The sequence below is a fragment of the Mesoplodon densirostris genome, chromosome 8, assembly GCF_025265405.1.
Source record: "Mesoplodon densirostris isolate mMesDen1 chromosome 8, mMesDen1 primary haplotype, whole genome shotgun sequence".
Lineage (NCBI taxonomy): Eukaryota > Metazoa > Chordata > Mammalia > Artiodactyla > Ziphiidae > Mesoplodon > Mesoplodon densirostris.
The window spans coordinates 92,190,342-92,218,297 of record NC_082668.1 but is presented as its reverse complement, the minus strand read 5'-3'; the positions used below and the strand labels follow the sequence as shown (position 1 = coordinate 92,218,297).

General features: G+C 42.2%; 1 long non-coding RNA gene across 1 annotated transcript in view; it reads left to right on the top strand.

Moving 5' to 3' along the window:
* The window catches only part of LOC132495070 (uncharacterized), a 37,153-nt gene extending 9,446 nt beyond the window's left edge, over positions 1-27,707 (top strand). The window contains exon 4 of the long non-coding RNA XR_009533202.1: positions 27,635-27,707. This is a non-coding gene — a long non-coding RNA (uncharacterized LOC132495070). The remainder of the gene's footprint in view (positions 1-27,634) is intronic.
* The last annotated feature ends 249 nt before the right edge of the window (positions 27,708-27,956 follow it).

Sequence of the window (27,956 nt, the reverse complement as noted above, 5' to 3'; positions counted from 1 at the left end):
GAAGCCTGATCCACCTCTGCACTTCCAGTTACAAGAGCCAATGAGTCCTTTGTTACTTGCCTCCAAAATAGGCTTATTGCTACTCCCACCCAGACTCTAAGATGTCTCTGAGATGTGCTGTTTGCCTAAAGACACTTATCACAGTTCCACCAGAGCTAGTCTTCAGACCTCAGGGATGACTCCCAAAATATTCCTTCTCATGCCTCCCTATCTCATTGGTCTCTTGACAAATTGTAAGCCCCTTAGTGCACTGTGTCAGGAGCAGGGCCAGACAGACCCGGCACGGCAGAAAGTGTGAAATTATTCACACAAGATCCCTGTTGTTGGTAGTAGTGGTGGTGCTAGTATCACCTGTATTTTACAAAATTGAGAGCAGAGATTAAGGGATTTACCCAGGATCAGAAAGTCTTCTATTTCAAATCTAAGATGGGTTTGTCTGATTAACCAATTACAATCCATCTATCACACAGAAGAGAGAAGAGCTTTTCAGGAGGAGATCATCTGGCTGATTGCTTCACTGACTGGCAGTATACTGGTACAGAACAGATGTGATCCTCAGCCTTACATATCAAATAACTACCGGACCCCTTCACTCAGGGTGATTAGGCTGGAAAGGATTAATTCATATAGCCCAACTTATAAGAAATTGACGTATAGACCAGCTTGTCAGATTATTTAAAATAGGAAATATTTCTCAAACTTGAGAACTTGTAGACTCTTGAATATATCCCACTTTAAGAAACATTGTATTCGTACTTACATCATGAGACTTTATGTGATCACTTGATCAAAACAGTCAGAAACGCAAATCTAGTCTGAACATTGGCATTACTCTATGAAAAGGTGGCGATCCAGGTGATGCTTGTGTTAAAATTTTTATATTATCTTTAAAATGAAAACACAAAAATTTTAAATCATTCTAAAGAATTCCTGGACCTCTAAGAATATGATTGAAGACTCCAATATGAAAAATAATGCAATAGAAGAAAGGCTTTGTTTGAAAACGGGAGCTAGTTATGTATACAGGATGCTCTAAAGCAAGTCCACTCAGGAAACCAGATTGCAGATCAGAAGGCAGATTGGTGGGTGTAGAATAAGAACAGAGGGAGTTGGCTGTTCTCAGGGAACACAGTCCTCAGACAAGGGTAGCTGGTTATCCTAACCTGCATTTGCTCTACAAATGTTTTTGTTTAAGACTCTACCGGTCATGGAGAACAGAGCTCCATCTTTCTTGCCTTATGATAGAGGAGGCAAGAACAAATTACTGTTCACTAACTTTCCTTTTCCTAGACTTCTTCATGACTCCATGAACCCTCCCTACCAGTGCATCATTTCTAGGTAAATAGGAACTGTGTTCTTCTCCTGACAAGGGAGGGACTCGGACCAGATTAGGGAACTCCAGAGACCGCGCTCTTTCCAATTAGCACGTAGCTAGTTTTTGTCATTCAACTAAAATTATGAGGGTCGCTTATATTCTATAGGAGACGGTAAAAACGACTTTTAACTCTCTTCCAATTTTGTCTACAGCAGACTCTGAGAAATCCATCATTCTTCTCAAATGACTTCTCCCCGTGTTGTCTGCCTACTCCTATTTTAAATCTGCCTTTGACCAACCCTCCCCTTTCCCACCTCCGGCCTCAACTGAGTCAGTGCTAGGAAGTAGGGAGCACCCACCCCCCATTGCCACGTACTCTCTCCTGGCTCCCGCACTGGATTGGACTGGAGCCAGGTGCAGCGCTGGGCTGCCTCCAAGCAGGCTGAGAGAATGCATCCTGTTCCTGGGCAGCGATTCCAGGGGCAACATTGTATCGTCGGAGCCAGGCAAGGGCATGTAATCCCTTAGGCTACTTGGCAAACGCCTCTTTGTTCTCTAGTATTTTCAGAACGGGGAGAGGGGTGTGGAGGGAGCTCCTGACCAGTTTGGAAATGAAAGGGCCCTTAGGGAACACACGCTGACCCCCAGGGAGCCTTGATCCGAGCCTGTGGTCCTTGCTGAGCCCCCTTACCTGGTCTGCCACACCACTCGGAGCAGATGCCAACACAGGTGCCACCAGTGCTCTCCAGCGCCTTCCAGTCCAGCCAGGGCTGCCCTTCCCTGCCCTACCAGTTCTCGGGAGTGTGTGCCGTTCATCTTCTTCCCGCAGTCTGGAATGGTCCTCCCTTTTAGCTCCTCCTCGCCAAATCCTCCCCACCATTCATTCATTCATTCATTCATTCATTTCCTTTCCCTTCCAGTTTTATTGAGGTATAATTGACATACAGTGTAAGGTTAAGGTGTATAGCATACTGATTTGACTTACATACATCATGAAATGGTCGCCACAATAAGTTTAGTGAACATCCACCATCTCATATAGATACAAAATAAAGCAAAAATGTTTTTCCTTGTGCTGAGAACTCAGGATTTACTCTCTTGCCAACGTTCATGTATGTTAATTATATTTATCATGTTGTACGTTATATCCCTAGTACTTATAACTGGCAGTGTGTACCTTTTGACCACCTTCATCCAGTTCTCCCTCACTCTACCCCCTGCCTCTGGTAACCACAGATCTGATCTCTTTTTCTATGAGTTTGTTTGTTTGTTTTTGAAGTATATTGACCTACAGTGTTCGTTCCTGGTGCACAACATAGCGAGTTAATATTTCTATATATTACAAAAATGATCATCACTCCTCCCCACCCTTTAAAAGCCACAGCTGAAATGAGCCCTCCAGAAGGCCTTCTGTGATCTACAACCAGAAAGGATCTCTTCTTTTTTTGTCAACAGCCATACCCATTTTCCTGGACCTATCCTAAAACATAGACAAAGTTCTGGTTTCTACTGTAGCTACTGAGATACATTTCTTATCTATTCTACCAGGAAATAAGGTAGGACATGGGGGCATGTGTGACTGCCTTTGCTTTTCTCATAAGGTTCCTCACATTGTAGTTACTTAATATTTGTTGAATGAATAATAAATCGGAAGCATTGTGCACATGGTGCACAAATTACAGAAGACGGGGTCCTTTACAAGTTTCCCTTCAGAAGCTGGCCCTGAGCAGGGCTTTCCTGGAGTCCCCTCTAATCTCCCCCTACACCTTCAGCTACAGGGGCCTATTGCAGGGGGAGGGTAGCCTCCAGGTCCTTGATCCAGCAGTAAGCCAGCATCCCTTCTGACTGGTCAGTGCCTAGGCCATACCAGTTGTAAAATATTTTGAATATCAGTGCTGCATCTAAGACAGGCAGCACTCAACCAAATGACGTAGAAGAGAGAGTGTATTCATGTGCATGTTATAGCAGTAAGACATTCCCATTGTGTGTGAGGCGCAGGCTAGGTGTGTTGAGGGAGGTACTAGAGGGTAGGGGAGTTGGGTGTTGCTAGAAGCTGGAAAGCAGGGAATAATTGTACTTTTTGTTAATTACTTGTGTAACCTTGGGCAATAGAGCACCTCTGCAGTCTGGAGACCTGAGTTCTGGTGCTGACACCTGTGCTTGGATCTTGGGCAGATCACTTGACCTTGTCAGGGTCAATTCATCTACACAATAGGGGGATGGTTGAGGTTATAGTGAGATACAGGTTTGCTCGATGCATGTGGAAAGTCATGAATGGAGCCGCAAGAATGGATAGGTCAAGGGGATAGTGCTTGAGCTTTCCTGTTGAGCCTTCCTGTGGAAGAATCTGTTTCCTGCCTGTGCTTTAACAGGAAGTATTTATTGGTTCTAGACCAAGTCTTGGAATTGAGCATCTGGCAAAAGATGGAGAAAATAAACAGGGGTATTCAAACATCAGTCTGATAATGTGCCTAATAGTCTGAAGTTTTTTTGCTTGAAGCAGGAAGTGTTTCTCATCAGGTCAAATCACAATTAAACCATGCTTTCTTTTCTCTGCAAAGTTCTTTTAAGTTCTTTGTTATTTCTCCTCTGAAAGGGCTCACAACACATTGCCAGATGTGACCAGTGAGCATGGAGTAGGTTATGTAAATGTCTGGCATAGTTTAGTTTATTATCATTGTTTTTATTACTTGGTAAAAAAAAAAAGTCACTTGTTGGTTATATTTTCCTGTGCAAATAGAATTGCTTAACAGAAGAAAAGGAAATAGAGCAACTGTTACTAAATGACCCAAAAGCAGAAGTTGAGTTCCTTTCACATGAGTATTCAAAAATGTTTCAGCCACGCACTCTGGTCTTGGCAGCCCAGAATCGGGGAAGACCTGAGCTGTGTTGAGCAAGGTCAGAGTGAAGATTTATACACCAGCAGAGGAATGTGGGCAGGAGGCAGGCATGTGGAGGTATTGGGGGTGAATCTTTGAGCAGAACCACTTAGTAGCCGTGAACACCACTCACAAACCCAGTTATAATCATGTAACAGAAACACATGTTGTGAATTTGCTAATTCCTCGGACACACATTATGTTTCAGAATTCTTGAAAGTACCCCAGGGGAGCTCTCTCTAAACTTGGTTTCATTCAAGGTCAACGCCTTGGCTAGCTGACCAGTAAGATAATTTTCTAGACTTGGGAGCCATTTGAAATTTGAAAGTCTTGAAAAGAAGCATATTACAATAGCTTAGAATCTGGAAGAGAGATTACAAATTTAACAATATGCACTTAAACGTGAATTGTTATCATTGGTTAGACAGATATCAAATTTATTCAACCCATAATTCTTAACCTCTTTTTTCCCCCATAAAAGCCATAGATATAATACCAAGTGGGAAATAAAGGCTGCTGGGTGATTGGTAAGACAGCTGATTGTTTCTCTAGCAAAGGAAATTTTTGTAATTTGTTCATATGCTGCTGCATTAATGCTAAAACTTGCTGTCGGCTACTAATTATTCCCTACAAAAATTTGGTTTCTGTTTTTAATCTTGGTACGAGAGCAGTTGTTATTGTAGTCTTCAGAGGAAGACTGGTACCTGAGAGAGAGCGGCACTGACAGGTGGGGCCAGTGTTTTAACGAGGGGAGTTTTGTTACACAGAAAGATTTTGGAGATGGTATTTTAACACAGTTTCCCTTGGAAGATTAAGTTTTCTAATGGCGTTTGTTGTTAAAATGCAAGTGTATAAAATATGTGTCTGATTAGTTTCATAATAAAAGGCCAGTCCCCAATTCTCCTTATACCAGATATAAGCTGTTTTATTTTTACCTTAAGTTTGAAGAAAGAGTTTAAATTTAAGTATTATAACTAACGGGCAACACGGACAGTTATCACTTTCAGGTCGCTTATCAATATCACCTTCTCAGTGAAGCCGACTTTGACCACCTTATTTAAAATTGTGATACCACCCGTAACCATCATACTCTTTCTTTTCTCCATGGTACTTATCACTTTCCAATCTACTTATTTACTTTTTTATTATATTTATTGCTTATCATTTTTCTCCTTCTACTAGAAGGTAACCTTCAGGAAGACAGGATTACCCATGTTGTTTACTGATATATTTTTAGTGCCATAAACAGTGCCTGGCATATGTGTGTGTGTGTGTGTATATATGTGTGTGTGTGTGTGTGTGTGTGTATATATATAAATATATAGCATGCACACAGCAAATGTTTGTTGAATGATTGATGGACATCTATATATCTGTACTTTCAAAACATCTTCTGTTCAGAGAATACTACTAATATCTGAGAATCCTAAGGTGCATTTCTTAAAGGCACAACCCCTGTGGGTACATGTGATCAAAGTGTAGTCAGAGAACTGATGTATAATCAGAGAACTGATGTTGGACACAAGTATTTGATGCTCCAGTTGCTCTTTGAGCATTTACCAGAAGCAGCTGAGTGCCAAGTCTGTATAGGCCATAAGGACAAATCTCTCTCAGTGACTAGAAAGTCAAGACAGTATGTATTTGTGAAGTGTTCATTTCTATGTACCCAGTGCTGAATCCACTGTGAGGTTCTCCCGAAAGGAGAAGGCCCCATCCTTGTTCTCAACAAGCTGGCCATCTGGCTGGGGAATTTTCTGTGGAAATGGCCACCTATAGTTCCTAACTCTTATTAGCAAGAGGATCCACCTAATTTAAACCAAAGAACTGCTTCAATTTGAGGACTTAAAAACTCAAGTCAATGAAGATCATTAAAAGTACACGTAGGGCTTCCCTGGTGGCGCAGTGGTTGGGAGTCCGCCTGCCGATGCAGGGGGCGCGGGTTCGTGCCCCGGTCTGGGAAGATCTCATGCCGCGGAGCGGCTGGGCCCGTGAGCCATGGCCGCTGAGCCTGCGCGTCCGGAGCCTGTACTCCGCAGCGGGGGAGGCCACAACGGTGAGAGGCCCGCGTACTGCAAAAAAAAAAAAAAAAAAAAAAAGTATATGTAACCATTTGCTTAGACCAGTAGCCAATTCCTTTGACCTGGTATCCAAAGATTTTTAAAGGTAATTGTTTGTACAGTGAGGCTTAGCTGAATATTTTCCAAGTATCTCCATATCAGAGTGCCCTGGAGATGAAGAGAGATTGTATGTTTCCCTGCTGTCCTCTGCTTGCTGTAAACACCTCCGTCTCTTGTCTAACTAAGACACAAGTCTGTGCTTGCCTCTTACCCTAGCTCACCAATCAGAGCCCCCAGGTGCTCCTGAGTGAGTCCCCCAGTGTTCATCGTCTGCTGGTCTCACTGTCTCTGGTCCCTCCACCTCCAGTCCCTCCTGCTCACTAGAGCCAGATGAATCTTTCTAAATCATGGCTTTCACCTTATCGGGTCCCTCTTTAGGAATTAATTTTACAACATGCATAGGACTAAATCCAAACTCCTCACGCTACAGTTTTCTCCCATCAGATAGTTCCACCTGGCTTAGATGACCTCAGCTGCCTGCTACAGTGAATACTGTGCTCCAATCTGGTCTCTTTGCTCTTCTTTCCCCTTCCACTTTCTCAGTTTCCCTTTCCCAGCCCTTGCTCTCCATCCTTGGACCCGTCTCTTTGTCTTTATTTGTACTGTTTCTCATTCATTCATTCTTTAAATAGATATTGAGCATATACCATATATGAAGCAGTGTTTTGTGTCCTGGGGATACAAACTCAGCGATTTGGATTATGCCATCTTCCCTTCTTCCTTAATCCAAGGCAATCCAAACCATACACTGCCCTCAAGCGCCAATTCAAGCCTCACCTTCCTAAAGGTTTCCTGATTCACCCCTCTGGACAATGGTAGGCAGCTGAGTATAATGGTAAAGAGAAAGGGCTTGGGAATCAGATAAATCTGGACTGGAAGTTTTTGTCTGCCACCCAATATCTATTGACTATTAGGCAAGTTACTCAACCTTTCTAAGCCTCCTATTACCTCATCTATTAGTACCTCATGGGTTTGTTGTGAGAGTAAAGAGAGATAGTAGTCAATGGTGATGTTGCTGTTATCTTTCTCTCCTCTGAAACCTTATAGCAGATAAATGATGCTTGGTCAATTAAGAATGAGTGAATATTACTTGTAGTGTTTTTGTGTTTCATGAAACTCCTTCCTCATTCAGCAGCACTTAACAAGTGCACAGTGAATGGAGGTACAGTAAGAGGACACTTGGCTGTCTCATTGTCTCTCTCCTATTACGTCCCCAATTCCTCAGGGACACTGGCTTCTGGCTGTCCTTCCTATACCACCTCCTTGTCAAGATGAACCCTTTCTGTAGACTGAAAGCCATCGAGATAGAAATGGAGATGCCTCTATTCGATCTGGGGCTAATGGGAGAGGGAAACTTTTACAAACTGAAGGGTGCCTGAATTTCCAACTAGTGTTAAGTGACCATAGCAAAGTATAACCCATGGCTACAATTTGCTCTGTCAAAGATGGAATTAAAGGTAAATTTGAAGTTTCACCATATAGTTCTCTCTATTATGGGTTTCGCTGTGCATTAAAATTGTCTGTGTGAGGCTCATTGGGATGGGCAGAGATTCAATCACTGCTGGTGCCTTAAGGAAATGGGGTGGTGAGAATTAGGGTCATTCATCCCAATTGGGGCAAGAAAGAGAACCAGCAAATGTGTTTTTCAATCTTGACATCTTGCCAGCTGGAGCTAGAGGGAAATGTTTTTTGAACTCATTGAGCAGCCTACTCACAAATCACAGAGATAGCTGCGCTCAACGAGAATAGAGAGAATGTTTATGTGGTCTAGTTAAAGATGTGCACCACCCATTCAGAGTTGTGCGGAGCACCCCTTAAGGACCCTTGAAACCAGACCACATCACTGGTGGAAGCCCACTTTAGCAAATGCCATGATAACTGGTTTTACGCAATGAGGCTATTTACATATCCTCAGTAACAGTTTGGACTAGTATAAGAAAAATACAATATAGCAGATGTGCCCACCAAATTCTGCATATTTAGCCATCAACTGATAACTAAGATACTATCTACTAGGTATAATATTTAGGTGTGGTTAAGTAGTCTTAAAAAGAATAAATGTTCTAAACAGGTTACAAATCAACTCTGCAGTTTTCAAAATAACTTTCATATGATCTCAACTGGTTCTTATGACAGCTTTGGGACAAGGGCAGCGTAGATAATTATAACCATTTTACAGGTGAAGAAAGAGAGAGGTTAAATGATTGTCCAAGGTTACAAAGCCTCTTAAGTAGCAGAACTAGGATAAGACTCCTCATAGCCATTATTATTTTCGTTATTATTATCATGCTGGTTATTATATTGACTCCCTGATATACTTCTCTGTCTTTTCTTCTCTCTTTAGTATACACAGAGATTTCTGGAATGCACGTGCCCCTGAGCTGCTCTATCTCCTCTGGGCTGGGGAGTAGGGTGTCCCTGACTGGGTTCTTGGCTTTTACAGGGGCAGATGGGGCTGGAAGCCTGGCCTGGCCCGGCTGGCTGGGTTTCTCATTTTGCCTGGGGCCAGGCCAGAGTGGGATGGTTAGAACTGGAGCCCTTTTTACATTTCATGTTTTTCTGGTTTCTAAAAACAAAACAGGGTAAGAAACCCCTCCAGCAGGAGTGCTTGTTCCAGGCAGGGCGTTCCTGCCAGTCTCCTCCTGTAGGAGGACCTGCCTTTGGGCATTCCTATTCCCTTTCCTTGGTATGTGATCACTCTGATAAGTTTTAAAGATACATCACATTCAGTGTCCAGGGCTGACTGTTAGATAAGAATGCAAATACAGTAGTTTACGTGGTTTCATTTCATTAAAAAAAACCACTATTCTTGAAGTTGGGAGGTACACATGTTTACTAATATTATGCTGAAGCTCTAAGAAGGGACCATCCCCCAGCCCCAGAGGAGTCAGCTGGACGGCTTGAGTCTGGAAGGAGTGGTGGTGACCAGCACAGGCTGACACATGCTGGTTTGGTGAGGCACAGCTCAGCCTGGCCTCTGGAGGTTCATTATCTGAAAGAGAGATCATTGACTCTCAGTTGGTCATTGCTTGAACTTCTTTTGGAGGAAAAAAAAAAAAAGAAAGAAACACACCCAGAATTTGAAGTAATGGAACTTCATTAAGTTGGAAGCACCAAGCTCATGTGAATGGGGAGGGTTTTAATTGAACAAGAAAATGTAAACCCCTGCTCCTTCCTAGCTGGAACCCATCCGTGTTGCATTAGTCCTGCTGCCCGTGATTTTCACGATCGTTTCTGAGGGCAAGGACCTGAGTTTTGGATGCTCACTAATCAGAACCGTGCCAGGGGAAACCCAGAAACGTTTAGCAACTCTACCCAGAGAATGCAAATAGTCACCCGCTCCGGTTCAGTCCCCTTCACACAGCCTGGACACGGTTGACTCCAGAGGCTGCAGGGGAAGGCATGGCTTTGAAAGTCTCTTTCATGGGCGGTAAGCTCATGCTTTCCCACATAAACCCTGAGACAGCTGGGGACAGAGAGATTGGAAGAAAGACAGGGAGAGGCAGGGAGACCTTGTCTGTATAGAAGAAGCCAAGAGCACAACAGCAGCCGTCAACGTGCCAGAGGGAGGCTGGCAGAGAGCCAAGAATCTCTGAGTGAGAGCTGAGCAAGAGCTGAGCATCAGAGCAGGCCCCTCTCCCAGCCCTGGTCCCGCCCAGGAGAATCAGACGGTGCCCACTAGTTGCCTCAGCAACCGGGGTGGGGGTGGTGGTTGGAAGCCCCGGGGGTTTGTTAGAACTCTGGGCTCCAAGGAGGGGCCTTCTTATTCTTTCCAAACTGTGTGGTGAGCAGCTGGAGGGTCTGAAGTGGCCGTCATGTTTGGGGGCTTCTGGAGCCACTTTCCCCAGGCCAGCTGAGTCCTGTGACCAGGAGTGGACTGAGTCACGGCAGCAGCTGTGTGTCTCTCCAGCTATGATCTGCATGTAAAATCATACTCGTTATTGTATCCTAACCTTTTCAGCATAGATGTGACTTAATTTTTAAATTGCCCTTTTGCTGGCTGGGGACTGTATTCTTTTCCCAAGTCTCTGCCTCACAGTTCCTGAGCCTCCAGTGTCCTCCATAACTTAGTTTTCCCCCTCTCCTACCCAGGCAAGGAAGAGACTGAGAATTATGACTCCTAAAGTATCTCATCCTCCAAGCCCTAAGAGAATCAGACCCTGGGGAGAGGAGGTGGCCTCATGTACACCAGCTGTGTGCCGTCACATCCAGGGGGGCCCAGAGGACCACCAAGGCCAGCCTCCCCCATGCCCTGGCACCTCCTCTCTTTTCAACCCCTTTCCCTTCGAAAACTAAACTGCATTCCCTAGGCTGTGGTACTCTATTTCCTGGCTCCCAGAAATCTTTGGTGTGAGAACAGGCAGAGGAATCTCCTGGGGTGTATTTGGAAGGAAGGGAGTAAGCTCAGCGTTGGATCGCTTCCACGAGCTAAATCTTAACCCTGCTGCACAATGGAATCATCTGGGAGCTGTTAAAAAATTGAGACTCTCAGGCCCAGGCCCAGATTCAGTGCATCAGACTTGCACAACGTTTTTGTTTGTTTGTTTCCTGTTTTGTTTTTTGTTTGACAGAGGTACTTTTTGTAACCATTCCCAGGTGATTCTGAGATGCAACCAGGGTTGAGAACCACTGATGTAAAGGTGAATAGCCTGGGCACGAACACAGTCAAGGTTCCTGTGTGCTACATAATGGGTCCAAACCTTATTTGTCTGCAGGAAGTCCCTCAGTTTGGGCCAGTCAGGCAGCTGTACTTGCTGGTGAAGACCTCTTTCTTTCTCTCTTTATCTACCAGATACCTCCTCTAACTTGTTCTAAAGCTTGAGGGAGGTGGTCCTGGGTAAAAAGAACCCAGTTCTGTGGCACCATTATAGTAAGGGAGCTTTCGGAAAGTTAGCAGAGGAGGAATACAACTTCAGAGCACTGAGGGGAGAGGGAGTGGTTTGCTGATTTTTTCTTTACCTCTAAAATAAAACCCAGAGGAGGGGTGCGCAAAGACAGAGGGAGGGAAGAAGCAGAAGTGAAACAGCAGATAGAGTCATGAACGAAAATGAGAGAATCCAGGAAGATTACCACTCCTACCCCTCATCCCCACCCCCCATACCTGTTCTTAGAGAATCTGAGAAGGTGAGGAGGCTTTTGACTCTAATAATTAAAATTGCAAATGGCCTTCCTTGAAATCTGTCCTAAAATTCTGAATAGCTTTAGCTCTGACAGCTGCTTTGGGACAGTTATTTCAGTGTCCCAGAGGAAAGATATTTTGGGGTTTAGTGCTTGCCAGAAATAAGAAGCCAAGGGAAAAGGAGAAACATTACAGAATTTCCAAAAATATTTTGATAGCAATGCAAAACTTTGTGGAGGCTTAAAGAAAAGTTAGAGTACACTCATTTCAAGAATGCCTACTAGCTTTGTATTTTGGCTAGTAGATTAATTATGTTATCCTATGTTGTCATCTGGGGAAGGGCAAGTTCACAGATACACATGTGGGAGTGTGTGTGTAAACGTGTGTATGCCATATGCCTGTGTACACCTATTTTTACATTTTTACTGTTATGATTTGTGTCTATGAAATAGATAAGTTCTATTTAAGTTTTAAAATAACATATAAAAGAACTTTTCCTATTTGGAAAAGTGAGGGAGATGACATCAGGTTCTAAGTCTGGCAGGAAAATGAAATAGGGAAGGCTTCGGTTAGTGATGTAAAGTTGACTACACATCTCAAGAAACCAAATATGACCTACCTACCTATGGTCCTCAGGGCAGATGTGGGCCAGTGCTGCTTGGGCCGTATGTGGGGACCTTTGGTGGGCCTGCTGGGAAGTAATGTGCTCCAAATAAAGCTTGATGTTTTCCTCCTCCAGCCCTCTTCCCTCCACCTATTCCTGCTTCTCCTGCATTGCCTAAGCAAAGTCACTTCTTTCCAGTGCATCCCGGTGTTAGTGGTTAAAGGATTTTGTTCCTTCCCAGTGGCCCAGCAGTAAGGCTATTTTGTGGGTTCTTATTTTTAATGGGTTTAAGCTATTAGTTGTTCTGCAGTATTTTATTTCTTATAATGTGCTGATTTTCTCTACAAGTACCCAAGGGCTGTGTTGCACAGGGTGCAATTTTAAAAATAAAATAATTATGCCCTGGAGGTTGTCAGATTTGGGCTTAAGAATTATTGCATTGTAAGGGCATCCCTCAGTTATGTGCAGACTCATAAATATCTGCCCATCAGTCGGCTTGTCTGGGCAGCCAGATCTGTAGTATCAGTTTGCGATCAAAAGTACTAAAAATGGCAAAGCTTTGTTTATCTCAGCAAAGAAGGTCTTCATGCAATTTGGGACCAAGTAACAAATGTTTCTATGGTGTAAAATGAAAGTGGAGGATCTGATGAGACAAGATTTTCCTGCAGTCAGGAAAATCTTGTTTTTGTTTTTTAAAATATTTATTTATTTATTTATTTGGTTGCATGGGGTGTTAGTTGCAGCAGGCAGGCTCCTTAGTTGCGGCATGTGGGCTCCTTAGTTGCGGCAGGCGGGCTACTTAGTTGCAGCTCCAGGGCTCCTTAGTTGTGGCTCACTGGCTCCTTAGTTGCAAGCACATGGGCCCCTTAGTTGTGGCAGGTAGGCTCCTTACTTGCAGCATGCAAACTCTTAGTTGCGGCATGCATGTGGGATCTAGTTCCCCGACCAGGGATCGAACCTGGGCCCCCTGTGCTGGGAACGCAGAGTCTTATCCGCTGCGCCGCCAGGGAAGTCCCGTGTGAGCCCTTTTGAAGGATGGGCAGCTAATACTGATTCTCACTCTGCTCCAGCACTCAGCAATTGAGTAAATAATATCTTAGCTGCTCCATGAAGTGTATATTAGAAAATTCACCCCAGTGGCTCTTTTTTTAAAAAACTTTTCCTTGACAAGGGAAAGAAATTGTATTTTTCATTTAAAAAAGAAAGAAAAGTTATTTTTATTCGTATGATTATACCTGTAGGAATTTGTTTTGTTTCTTTGAATTTTAAAATTTTGACATTGGTAACATGCAACCATCGCCCCTGCCCCCACCCCCAAACAGAGTGTCAAGTTCATATTGTTGCTAAATTTAAGATTGAGTTTAATTAGGAAAATTTTCAAGTTGAACGTTAATTGACAATGATAATTAAAATCTTATAGTTCTTTACAGTTTATAAAAAGCATTCATATGCTTGCTCATTTAATTTTCACAACATAGGGAGGAAGATGAGGTAGGCTTTACTCTCTCTACTTTATGGCTGGAGAGGTCAAGTCTCAGGAAAGTTAAGGATCTTGTCATAAAGCTGGCACATGAGGAATGTAAGTCTTCTGATCCCAACCCCATGCTCTTCTTTAACTGCTAACTGATTAGTCTGGTAAGGACTGTTAAAAACAAATGAATTATGTATATGTGCCTTGAATCATATGGTTTCTTATTAAAGTTTTAAATTTTGTGAGAGTTCTTTAAAAGAAAATCTCAGCGGGTAGGCAAGCTCAAGCTTCCTATGGCTTCAGCTCCCTCTGTCCCATAGTCAGGTTTGTTGGCTCAAGCAAATGTTTTTCCTCATCCCAATATTGAATGAGATCTAGAAATATTCTCTTTCCTCTTAGCGGAGTCCAGCCCAGCTGTGACAACATTGGACCCTTTCAAAATTGGCTCACCCTAGTAAACTGAGAAAACAATTGTAAAAACACATACATGGATTAGTTTATGGAACACAGATTTTAAAATTCTAACTTAACTACAGTCTGGCCAATAGCTGCATTAGCTTTCAGGACAGACACCCAACTCCAGGTCCTAGGTCTTGCTTTCATCCTGTCTGGGGTGCTGGAGAGGATGTGATGCCAAGGTACTCAAACACATAAGCTAGGGTGGATTTCAGGTCTAACAAAATAGTCAGTCCTCCCTAGTATTATTCTTCAAGTGTGAGCTGTCTCTGAGTCTATCCTGATCCACCTCTGTTCTACAGTCACTTTTGGCTCTTTTGGCCTGTTTGATCCCAAGAATTATGTTATGTATCATATGATAGAAAAGCACTAGACTGGGAGGAAGGGGCCAAGGGATAAGACCAGGTCCCCGTGTGTGACACTGGCAAGTCACTTTGCCTTTCTGGGTCTCAGTTTCCACATCTGAGAAGTATGTGGGTTAGACTGGATATCTGTCGTATTTTCCCCAACCTTTGTCCTGGAAGTCTCTCTCAGTAATCACAGATTTCCACTGGTCAGGCTGAGGTGGTGAGGAAGATGGCATGTTTAAATGTGCATATGGGAGAGGGTCAAGTTGCACCTGGGACCCAGAAATGTAGAGACCCTGCTTCTGTAAAGACTTAGGGAGCTGAATACAAACTCATTTGGGGTCCAGAGATGCAAATGACAGAGACAAGTAAGATAATGACCCCTAAGAGTTTAGACCTAGAGAAGATGCGAAACTACCGCAAGGATTGACAGATGATGCCCAGATAGGACTCTCTGCCGCTGGGATGTAAACTTCACAAGGGCAGGGACTTTCATTCTGTTTAATGATGGATCTCATACCTAGGCACTCAATATATGCTATGGAATGACAAATGAATACTTTAAACTTGTGATAAGCTAAATAAGCAATGTGAGAGTATCTAATTTATCTAACTGCATTCACCCCAAAATGCCCCCTGTGCCCTAGGGCCAATCTCTGGATAATTCGGAATCACTAGCTAAGCTACTATTCATGTAGCCACTAATTGGCTTGGCCTTTCCTCCTACTTGCACTTTCTCTGGTGTTACCCTTGCCTGTGGAATGGTTGGTCTGACATTTATGGCTCTGCCCATCAGCAGTTAATAAACTTCCCCAGAGTAATCATACTGTATCAATTCAGTCATTAAGCTGAAATGGTTAGCAAGATCACACAATCCTCCAGACTTTGATTGTGGAGAACTAAGGGTATGGTAACGTGTGGGTGGATATGTAAGTAAGTAAATCTTTATATATATATATATATATTTTTATTAGTTTCTGCTTTATAACAAAGTGAATCAGTCATACATATACATCTGATCCCACATCCCTTCCCTCTTGCATCTCCCTCCCTCCCACCCCTCCAGGCGGTCACAAAGCACCGAGCTGATCTCCCTGTGCTATATGCGGCTGCTTCCCACTAGCTATCTCCCTTACGTTTGGTAGTGTATATATGTCCATGCCTCTCTTTCGCTTTGTCACAGCTTACCCTTCCCCCTCCCCATTTCCTCAAGTCCATTCTCAGTAGGTCTGTGTCTTTATTCCTGTTGTACCCCTAGGTTCTTCATGACATTTTTTTTTCTTAAATTCCATATATATGTGTTAGCATACGGTATTTGTCTTTCTCTTTCTGACTTGTAAGTCAGTAAATATTAAACTGAGACCAAGAGGAGAAAAAGAGGAGAGAGCTGCCCTGTCTTTGCACGTGCCTCTCTCTGATACTCAGGGATGTGCTCAGAGCAGTTGAAAAATTCTCTGCTTGGCTTGTGTTCCACTCTGAAAACAGATTTAACTTCGTCAAACAATTTCATTGACATCATTGCACATATAATAATGGCAGTCAGGGTTTTCTGAACCCAAGAAAAGCCTGACACAAATAGGGAACAATCCAAATAGGGCAACAGGGCTAGGAAAAACCTGGCAGCTCTTGCAAAACCTGCATGGAGCCAGGGCCAAAGCTCTGAACCGCTGTGCAGCCACACCTCCTCTGAGGCAGGTCTGTTTCTGGTTCACACTCTTCTTCCTCACGCAGGTTCAGGCTGTTCTCTTCGGTTTATCTCCTCTTTATAATTCAGTTCCACAACCTGATGATTTCGCTCTTCTGCTTAGTTCCTGTTAAGAGTTGCCTTTTTCTCTTTTACCAACCTCTGTTCCATCTGAGTCTGTGTCTTCTCATGAAAGATTTCCTCTTGGGTGTGTTGGCCAAGGCACTGAACTCATTGGTTAGCCCCGTGTGTTCCTCCCAAGAGGCATGTGGGTTTACCTAGTTTGAGTTATACATGATCCTTGCCCTCTAAGCAATTTACAGTCAAGTAAACAGATAAAGCAGGTAAATATTGGATAAGGTGTAAAGAAGTAAATCAATTAACTACGACAATATAAATGCCAAGGAATACATTCAAAATGCATAATTTACAAGAAAACAGGGTTAGTTGCTTTTAGTAGAGAGAGTAAAAAAGTCTGGCAGATAGGATGGATTTGTGATCTGTTCATTCCCTCATCCAGTAATAACTAAGTAAATATGCTCTGTTGGATGCGGTAACAGAAAGAAGACGGGTAAGACATGATACCTACTCTCAAAGGTTATAGTTCGTAGAAGAGACATGATGTGTGCACATGCCTATCTAAAATACAAGGGGGAAAGTGTTCAGTGTTTCGAGAGGTACACCAACAGGGCTCAGGCAAGGGAGCAATACTTTTTGGCTGGGGAGGAGGTGCGGGTATTTGAGGTGGGCTTGAAGCGTAGGTGGGATTTCATATTTTCAATGTTTCACCAGGTCACTGATGCCTCAAGGTAAAAATAAGTCACGGTAACAGAAAAAAACAGTATTTTTCTGGCTTTGGTCCAAAATCTACTATAGTGGCGTTCTAAACCTTACCCAGTTTGCCTGCCCCAGTATTTCTTTTGGTACTTGCCAGTTCTTAACCATTTGAGAATCATATCCTCTTTTCAGCATCTGAGAAACTTATAGAACCTATTTCCAGAGAAATAAACGTATATACGCAGTTAGTTGCATGCAGTTTTCAAGAGTTCATGGACCCTTGCAGCCTATTCTTGGACTCCCAGGAGTCCATGATCTCCAGTTTAAGAATTCCTGATGCAGACAGTCCCTGAAGTGTGGAAGCCATCAGTGTTCAGAGCTACACAGCAGGGTCCTGCTGTCAATGCATCAGGAGCTGTCACATATGGAAGCCATGCTGTATTCTCTGGGGTCCTCAGTGCTCCTGGTGCAGGCTGACCTGTGTAACTCCGAGGGCCAATTTTGGTTCCAAAGCAGTGCCCCTTGCTAGTGTGCACCCATGTGTACACACACACATGCACACACACACACTATCAGAATGGGGAATGCATTTGTGCAGGGTGTACTTTTTTTTTTTTTGCGGTACGCAGGCCTCTCACTGTTGTGGCCTCTCCCGTTGCGGAGCACAGGCTCCGGACGCGCAGGCTCAGCGGCCACGGCTCAGGGGCCCAGCCGCTCCGCGGCATGTGGGATCTTCCCAGACCGGGGCACGAACCCGTGTCCCCTGCATCGGCAGGCGGACTCTCAACCACTGCGCCACCAGGGAAGCCCAGGGTGTACATATTTTAAAAAGCTTCCCTGGTGATTCTGATACCTGTGATGTGTCCCTCCATGCTCACTGCCTTAGGATGCTGTTATCTGTGAGCCTCCTCCATCCCTTGTGCTGAGAAACTCCTGCCTGGCAAGTGCATCAGACATGACTAGACAGATCTGAATCCTGGCTCTGTGCCCAGCTTAGGCTCAAGCTGGGACATCCCTCCACTCCCTTTCCATGCTGAATTAATATTGCAGCTGGATGGCAAAATAAGGTCACCAACAAGGAAACTCTAGAAATCAGGCAGTTTACAAGTGTTAAAATATTTATCACAACTTCCTTGAGCAGGAGCTAGGCTGGAACCTTTTAGAATCAGGGATGTGACCTGGGGTTGTTGGCTGAATGTTGAGTTGTTCTGATCTGCAGCTTCAGAATTAGACTGGCTTCTGGGAGTAGTGAGTAGGTTGGGGTGAAAACCACATCCCCTTTCCTATTTTTAATACCACGGAACATTAGAGTGGTATCTCCCTCAGGACCAAGGCTGGATTACCTGATGGGCAGAGTAAGCATGTGCTTCAAGCACCAGCAGCGCCCTGTCCCAGTTCCTACTCCCACTTTAATCAAAGCTACATGGGCTGTTGTCCCCATCAGGATCCCCTTCTCAACTGGAAAGGGCAAAGCAAGCAGAACTTTACTCTGGGGGTATAACGGTACCTCTTTATTCTGGAGGGCAATCTGTATCTCTGAAGACTTGAGGACAAACACCTAGTTCATATACCCCAGTACTTCCCAGGAATTTCTACGTTTCTAACAGTTACCAACACCCACTCTATCTGGGTATTGGGTCAGGCACTTCAGAAAGGAACCATTTATGGTGAGTTTGTGGTAGGGAGATATTCTGGGGAATGTGCGAGGAGGAGGCCTTCCTGAGACCCCTTGATTCCCAACACGAAAGTGACTATGTCTACTGTCTTGTGAACCAGGCCTTCTTCTTGCCTTATGTTTTTCTTTTCTATTTGTTTTTTTCTTGGCTGAAATTTAATGTAAAACTTTTGCTGTCTTAAATGTTTTCATTAAAAAAAAAGGGAGGGGAAGAAGAAGACTTTTAAATCTTTCTGGTTCTTTCTAATAACTTTCAGTTCTGACATTTGCCTTGAAATTGCCATGACTTTAGGCAAGAGGAAGGGGAAGCAGGAGGAGAACTCCTGGCCTCCCTGAGCCTGACTTCGGAGCCCAGGCTCTCCTCCCTTTGCAGAAGGAGCCAGGAGCCCCAGGGAAGGACTTGAAGGCAGGGGTGCTCACAAACAGTGGGCTAGGGAGCCTTACCCTGCACAACACTAAAGCTTCTAAAACAGATGATTTTGAGGTTTGGGAGCTGATTAGTCTTAAGAGGTGGGCTTTTTTTGGTTGTTTTTAATTTTAACTGAGAGTTACTACTGTCTTTGGAATTTATTTCCTTGGAGGTTGGTGTCAGCCTGAATTTGGCAGTGTTCAGGGCAGTGTGCTTTTGAATTTGCTTTCATTTATTTTTTGTTTCTTTTTTTCCTCTCCTAAAGCTTGGGGTTGTGAGGACTCAGGGCATTGCTTCATTAGGAAAGGGAACATGTAAACCTGTGCCGAAACTGCTGTGCTACAGGATGCCTAGACTCGCATGATGTGCCCTGAATAGGGACAGGCAGGATTCAGGACTGAGCTCAATATTAAAAACAAACCAAAACCAAACCCAAAACCAAAAACAGCTATCAAAGGCAGAAAACAAATGAGAACATTTCACACCTCTGAGTTTCAAAATTAAAAGCCAAGTTAAAGACTGGGAAAAGTGTGTTTGAAACATATATAAGAGAAGTTTAATGTCATTTGAAAGTGCACCTTCAGGACTTCGCTGGTGGTCCAGTGGTTAGGACTCTGCCCTTCCACTGGAGGGGGCACGGATTTGATCCCTGGTCTGGGAGCTAAGATCCTGCATGCTGCATAGTGTGGCCCCCACCCCCCAAAAAGTGCACTTTCAAATCAAGAAGAAAATGGCGAATACCTCGATAAAGAGTATAATAATATAATAATGCACAGTATAAGAAATACAAATGGTACTAACTATATAAAAGTGCTCACGCTTGCTAGTAATCAAAGAATTTCAACTGAAACAAAAAGCCATGTTTTTGATTATCAAATTGGCGAAGATTAAAAATAAAAATAGAAACTGAGTTGGTGAGTATGTGAGAAATGGGTACTTTTATAAGTAGCTAGTGAGTGTATAAATTGGAGGGCAGTTTGGCAGTGCATATCAGAAACCTTAAAATTGTGTATACCCTTTGATACAGCAAGTCCAATTAAAGGAATTTAACTTTAGGGAACTCCCTGTCAGTCCAGTGATTAGGACTCCGTGCTTCCATGAGTTAGATCCCTGGTCAGGGAACTAAGATCCCACAAGCTGCACAGCGCAGCCAAAAAGGAAAAGGAATTTAACTTTAAGGAATTATCATGGATCTGTGTAACTATTTAGCTACAAGGATGTTAAATAATATACCTATACTATGAAATACGCAGGTATTAAAAATGATGTCATAGGTATTTAATTATATAAAGGATATTCATAATATGTCAAATTTTAAAAGTTAATTAAAATTAGCATATAACAGGACTTCCCTAATGGTGCAGTGGTTAAGAATCCACCTGCCAGTGCAGGGGACACGGGTTCGAGCCCTGGTCCAGGAAGATCCACATGCCGCAGAGCAACTAAGCCTGTGCACCACAACTACTGAGCCCACATGCCACAACTACTGAAGCACATGCGCCTAGAGCCTGTGCTACGCAACAAGAGAAGTCACTGCAATGACAAGTCCGTGCACCACAATGAAGAGTATAGCCCCCGCTCGCTGCAACTAGAGAGAGCCTGCGTGAAGCAACGAAGACCCACCCAACACAGCGAAAAATAAATAAATAAATAATTTTTAAACAGTTAGCATATAACAGTATAATCCAATTTTTACAGAAGAAAATCTGATGGATAGAGAAAATGACTAAAAGGATCTAAAAGAAAGTTAACAGTTATAACCAGTGGTTTTTCTAGGGAGTGGAATTGCATTTAATTTTTCTTCATTTTCATCATCTCTGTTTTATAAATTTTCTACAGAGAATATATTTTCTTTTCATAAATAGAAAAATAAACCTTCATAGCATTATATATTTAGCCAAATGGTGGTATATTTTTATCCCCTGAGGATGGTGCCAGTGGAAGAAGCCTTATGGCTTCAAAGGTAACTTGGGCAATGAGCTCTATCATTTTCAAATTTTAAATAAGAATTTTTTGAATTTGAAGCAATTTGATTTCGCTCTTTGTGGAATAGTAATGTGAGAACTCTCTCTAGAATTAAAAATTCACTCTGACTCTTAGACAAGTGATTTAATCCCCTTTTAAAATTAAAATGATGTTCTGAGGAAATTAAAGTCCACAAGGACTAACGTAACCATGAAAATAAGCACTGACATTTGCAGAGTTTAAAAATAAATTAGGGGGTTTACCTGGTGGCACAGTGGTTGAGAGTCCGCCTGCCGATGCAGGGGACACGGGTTCGTGCCCCGGTCCAGGAAGATCCCACATGCCGCGGAGCGGCTGGGCCCGTGAGCCATGGCCGCTGAGCCTGCGCGTCGCTCCGCAAGGGGAGAGGCCACAACAGTGAGAGGCCTGCGTACCGCAAAAATAAATAAATAAATAAATAAATAAATTAGGGCCCCAAAGCCCATTACACCAGTCTAAACATGAGAAAAACATCAGACAAACCCAAACTGAGAGTGGCATTCTACAAAATACAATTGCTCCTCAAAAGAGTCCAGGTTGTGAGAAGCAAGGAAAGACTGAGAAACTGTCACAGGTCAGAGGACATGAAGACAGGACAACTAAACACAATGTGGTATCCTGAGTTAGATCCAGGAACAGAAGAACATTAGTGGAAAAACAGGTGAAATCCAAATAAGTCTGGAGTTTAGTTGGTAGTAACTCACCAATGCTGGTTTCTTAGTTTTGACGAATGTACCAGGGTAATATAAGATGTTAACATTGTAGGGTGACTAACCATCCTGGTTTGCCTGGGAGAGGGCCTTTCTATATATGAAATATACGCTACTTATCTTTTTATTACCTTGCTGTTTGTGTTTTCAGAAATATTTGTTTGCAGGCGGCTTTTTAATGTATTCACTTTTAGTATACATTAAATAAACTTTAAAAAGTTTGTACTTCTTTCATTCCATTGCTTTATCCATGGATTTTACTTACTTTTGAAATATTCATTTCTAAGCCTTTGTTCATATGCTCTCATCTCCTCTCAAAAAAGTTTCCATGATTGGTTGAACCCCTTTATGCACAGGTCCCTATACTGTTCTTATAGAGTCTTTCACTCAAGTATTCTACTAGAGTTTTAAAAGTGAAGATTCTATTTACTTTTTTTCTTCCCATTTTAAAAATCAAGGTAAAATTTACATACAGTAAAACATCCTTTTCAGGCACAATTCTATGGATTTTGGACTATACTAGATTTTTTACAATTGTAATTCAAATATTCTCTTCTTGATTCTTAATAGATGTTTGAATTCATCAATCAAGATAAAGGTGACTTGAAATACTTACGGACTATGTCTATACCAGTTATAATAACTAAAAACATCATTAAATTATTGTTCATTTCCTAAATATTCCTTTTCTCCTGAGTACAAGATTCAGAATTATTAAGTTTAAATTTCATGGAGGACAAGACATTGGTCAATTCCGTAGGAAATCAATGATTGAAAGTATCAGAAAGTTATGATTTAATTTAAAAAGTCAGCATGAATTCACATCTTATCTGCCTCAGTTATGTGAAATAACCTCTGGGTCTAACAACAGATATCAGCTGAGGGAAGCCATGAACCAATTACTTGGGATAAAGCACCATGAAAAGAATACTATACAAACAACTAATCTGGAAGTTAGAGAAGTTAGAGCAGTAAGGTGTAAGGATGAACTACTTAAGTAGATTAAACATTGACTTTGATATCAAAGTGTGGAATAGTTTGGAATGGATGGATTACAAAGCTCTAGGGATCAACATTAGGACCAATTTTATTCATTTTATATGCCAATGACTTAGAAGAAGGAACCTGCAGTAAGCTTGTTATACAAAACGAGAGGGAGGGACAGTCAATACAAAGAAGGAATGAAAAGACTTGAGTAGACTAGGAACAGAAGCAGATAAGTGGCTTATTCAATTCAAGGTGGAGGAAATATAAAGTAGAAAGATTATCTCACAGTAATATGAAATCACAATGTTCAAAATAGAGTAAAAGAATGAAAACTCATTAGGTGAGTAAATAATGCTAGAAATAAAATAATTCAAATGCTGTGAGTAAGAAAGGAATATAGACTATAGAATTTAAATATTAATATTCTAAGTAAAAACATTAAGTGTATTTTTAATGTAGTAGACTAAAATAATAACTCACTGGAATATATATAATTAGAGCAAATAATCATGCTTTGGGAATTCCCTGGCGGTCCAGTGGTTAGGACTCTGAGCTTTCACTGCCTGCCAAGGACCCAGGTTCAATCCCTGGTCAGGGAACTAAGATCCTACAAGACATGTGGTGTGGCCCAAAAAAAGAAAAGGGTGACATTTGCTGTCAGGGATGAGAGAACACTAGTATTCTGGGTAGTCTGTCAATACCAGAAATATCTTATTAGGTGGTAGAGTCACCTAATTTATTATTTATTATGCTTTATAATTTACATATATATTGCACATATTTTATATATATCAAATGGTATATAATAAAGACATTTAAAGGTTTCCTTACAAGTTTGTGATGATTTGTTCAGCTAGTGAATGCTAGTTTTGTGGCCCCTTTACAATCAGCAGGTCATATCACTAGCAGTTTCTCCATGAAAATAAGATGTCTGAGACTTTCATCTTAACAGAATCCAAATTCGTGTTGTATTGAAATCAATGAATCATTTAATAGATGTTTGTTGATTATTTTCTCTTTGCTCAACAAATAGAATTGTTTCTTGAACTTATATCAAACATGTCTCTTTTGATAAAGCATAAAAATCTAACATTTTCTTTTAATATTTGAAATTCAAATAAGTTTATGTCATAGCTTAAAAAAAAAAAAAGTCCCAGTGGGACAAATGAAGAGTTGTTTCCTTTTCAAATCATACTCCTCTCCTTCCTTGAGAATCACTGCTTACAAGTCACAGAAAAAGGGTGAGACATCATGCTGGGGCACAAAACATGTAGGATTGAAACAGTGGTGACAAAGCGGTCATGAATTAAGCGTAATATTAAGGGTACATACTCAATGTGTCTTGGAAAATTAAAAACAAGGGAATTACTGATCGCTGGAAGTAATAGCTTTATGGAAGAGGTTCAGATTTGAACTGAGGCTTAAAATCTTGTTTGACTTTGCAAGAGCACAGGGGCGAGGGCAGGACAAACCTGGTGTAGAGTGAGTGAAGGTTCAGGGGTAGGAGTGATTACACACACAGGGCAGTGAGGGGTTTGTATGCGTTAGATCATGAGAATCACTAACATTTTTGAGGCAATGGAAGGTTAATTTGGTGGCAGATGCAGAAAAGAAGGGCGCAGGAAAGTCTGGAGTACCATCTAGAGCTACAGAAGTCCAGACAGGGCAAAGCACCCTTTGATCTCTTTCAGAAGGAGCTGTCTAACCCTCAATGATTTCTGAATTTGGAAGATACTCCTTTAGCAATGTATGTAGTGGACTTTAGACTTTGTTATTTCTCTTTGGTTTTATTTGGATTTGTGTATGTTTATCTTTTGTCTCTTAAATGGATTATCTGCTTCTTGGCAGTAGAGACCAAGCAGTATCGTATGGAATAGGGTTCAATAAATTTTGTGGTTTCAGAGGGTAGCTGAGAGAGATTCTGCAGGAAAACTTGTTAGCACCTCATAACTGGCTGCCGGTGAGAGAAGAAAGAGAGAAATGTGTCAAAGGCAATCTCATGTATGGGCATCTGAGAAAACGAGAACCTTGCTGTCAGAGATAGGAATGTCACAAGGGAGAGGGGAGCTGGTTCTGTAGAAAGTTATCGGTTTAGCTTTGAACATTCTGAGTCTGAGGTGAAAGTGAGACATTCCAGAGGAATTTACAGTGCTTGAGGTTATGGAACTGGAACTCAGGTGACAGGAGACAACTACAGAGATTTGGGATTGAATTTAGAGATGGCTAAAGTTGCAGGAATGGTTGAGCTTCCAGGGGATGAGCTTGTAAAGAAAAGCTCAGGGAATCAAAACCTGAGTCTGGAGTAATGTTCATCATTTAGGAGCTGGAAGGAGGGAAAGAAACCCTAAACCTGCACTGTCCAGTATGGTAGTCACTAGCCACATGTGGCCATCTAAATTTAAATTAATTAAAATTAAATACAATTAAAAACTCAGTTCCTGGGTCACAATAGCCACATTTCAAATGCTCACTAGCCACGTGTGATTAGTGGCTACTGTAATGGACAGTGCAAACAAAATGTTCCCCTCATCATAGTTTTATTGGACAGCATTGCAAAGATATAGAGAAATACTCATTTGAGAGAAAACCAGAAAGCCGATGACCTTTCAAGGGAGGAGAAAGTTTAAGGACGAAATGTTTACAGTGTCAAATGCCGAAAAAGAATGAAAATCTGGGTAGGGACAATCCATGGATTTGGCAATAAGGAAGTCATTGGAGACCTTTAAGAGCAATTTCAGGTAGCATGGTAGGGACAGAAACTGATGTAGCATTGCATTAGGAAAGCAGTAGGTAGAGAGCAAGTTATTGAGACCTTGGGCGAGGAAAGGAAAGAAAGAAGACAATAATTAAAGAAAACTGCAGAGTCACATGGAGGGATTTTAAAGATGGGAGACTTGTTCATGTTTGGAGAACGGACAGAGGCCTATGAAGATGTTAAGGGCTTTGTCTGGGAAAAACTCCTGGTTTCTCTTTTTACTGTCACAGTCATAATCCTCAGAACACTTCACTTCTAATCACCAAATGTGTGTTTTCTTAAAAAAATTTTATTTATTTATTTATTTATTGGCTGTGTCGGGTCTTAGTTGCAGCACGCAGGATCTTCGTTGAGGCACGCGGGATCTTTCATCGCAGTGCGTGGGCTCCTCGTTGCAGCACTTGGGCTTCTCTCTAGTTGTGGCCTGCGGGTTTTTCTCTTCTCTAGTTGTGGTGCACGGGCTCCAGGGTGCGTGGGCTCTGTAGTTGTGGCGCGTGGGTTCCAGAGCATGTGGGCTCTGTAGTTTGCGGCACACAGCCTCTCTAGCTGAGGCGCCTGAGCTCAGTAGTTGTGGCGCGCAGGCTTAGTTGCCCCTTGGCATGTGGGATCTTGGTTCCCTGACCAGGGATCGAACCTGCATCCCCTGCATTGGAAGGCAGATTCTTTGCCACTGGACCACCAGGGAAGTCCCCAGATGTGTGTTTTTAATCCCACACTAACCAGTTCTCCAACATCAGCTGGATGTCCTACAATTCAGTTCTGACACTGTCTGGAATTAGGGTCAGATCTCACAGGTTAAAGGCTCAGCCCCACAAGCCTGTCCCCACTTCAGACACCAGTTGCAAGTCTTAGATTGTTTCCAGTACTTCTGACCGACCAGCGATAAGTTGGGGTCCCTACAACATCATCCTTGGGTTTGATGATTTGCTTGAATGTCCCACAGAACTCAGTAAGACACATTTACCGTAAGGGATATAGATGAGCATCCAGATGCAAGATACGTATGTTGAGGTTTGGGGAAGGGGTTAGGAGCTTCCATGCCCTCTCCTGGTATGCCACCTTCCTAGCATCTAGCAATCTGGAAGCTCTCTGAACTCCATACTTTAGGGATTTTTATGGAGGCGTCATCACATAGGCACGACCTATTATTGACTCATTTTCCAGCCCCTCTCCAGAGGATAGGGGGTGGGGCTGAAAGTTCCAAGTTTCTAATCGTGGCTTGGTCTTTATAGTGATTGGCCCCCATCCAGGAGCCCACTTGAAGTCAGCTCATTAGAACAAAAGATACTCCTATCATCCAGGAAATTCCAAGGGATTTAGGAGCTCTGTGTCAAGATCCAGGGTCAAAGGCCAAATATTTGAACAAAAGATTCTCCTAGTGCTCCTATCACTTAGGAAATCACAAGAGTGATAGGAGCTCTGTGCCAGGAACAGGGCTGGGGGCGTGGGGTGGGGGCAGAGAGCAATACATGTATTTTCTGTTATTTCACGGGCACCCAAATCCGTGCCCAGCATTTGCTTCTCTTTTTAGCTATGAGTTCAAGTTTACAATAGTCTGTAAACTTGGATATCTCATGAATATCCTGCTAGCACCTCCAACTCAACACATCTAAAATCAAACTCATGGTTGTCTGTCCCATACCCATTCCATTTTTTATATTCCTTATTCCCAGCTCATCTTTCCAGTTACTAAAGCTGGAAAACTTAGTCATATGTGAATCATTCTCTCCCTCCCCTCCACTCCTTCAGTCAGTCAGCTGCCTGGGCATGCTTATTTTAATACCTCTGCCATAGACTCATGTATTAATTTATTCTTTTTGTTTGTTTGTTTAAAATAATGGTTATGAAATATTTCAGGCAAACAGGGTAGTAATAGAGAACTATATCATAATGATAGTATACTCAGCCTAGCTTAAGAAAAACTTGAAATATGAAATCCATTCAGATCCCATCCTTCTCTCCATACCAAGGGTAATCAACATTTAAAATTTAGTATTTATCATTCCCATGCAAGATTTATAGTTTTACTCCACATGTATCCATATATAGTATAGAATATAAGTCGGTATGTTTTTAAACTTTATATAAATGGTGGTATACTGTTTATCCTACTGTAACTTTTTTTTACTCACTATTATTTTTGAGATTTATCCATGATGAATCATCTTTCATTTATTTTAAATGTTATTTAATGAATATACCATAATTTATTAACCATTGTGCATTTTACTGTATATAATGTGTACATATATATACACACACATTTGTATATATAATAAACATATGTGTGTGTATAATTGCTTTTATTTTTTTACTCGACTCTAGAGTTGAAATGGAGTGATGACATGGTGCAGCATTTCAGCCATTTTTTGGGTAATTGGAAAAATTCTATTCCTCAAGGCAGGTAAAAACTGTTTTCAATATTTTCTACAGTTCTATCCAACTTGCTCTCTGCCACTTCATTCTTTATTTTTTCCTCTTTCTCTTACCTCCTCTAACTAGGCCTTGGGCATTGTTGGCTCTTTTTGAGAATAGTTGGTAGATCTGTCTGGCTTATAGGATTAAAGGATAGAAAAATGGAATTCCCTGGCAGTCCAGTGGTTAGGACTCAGCCGTGCCCTGGGGTTTGATCCCTGGTCAGGGAACT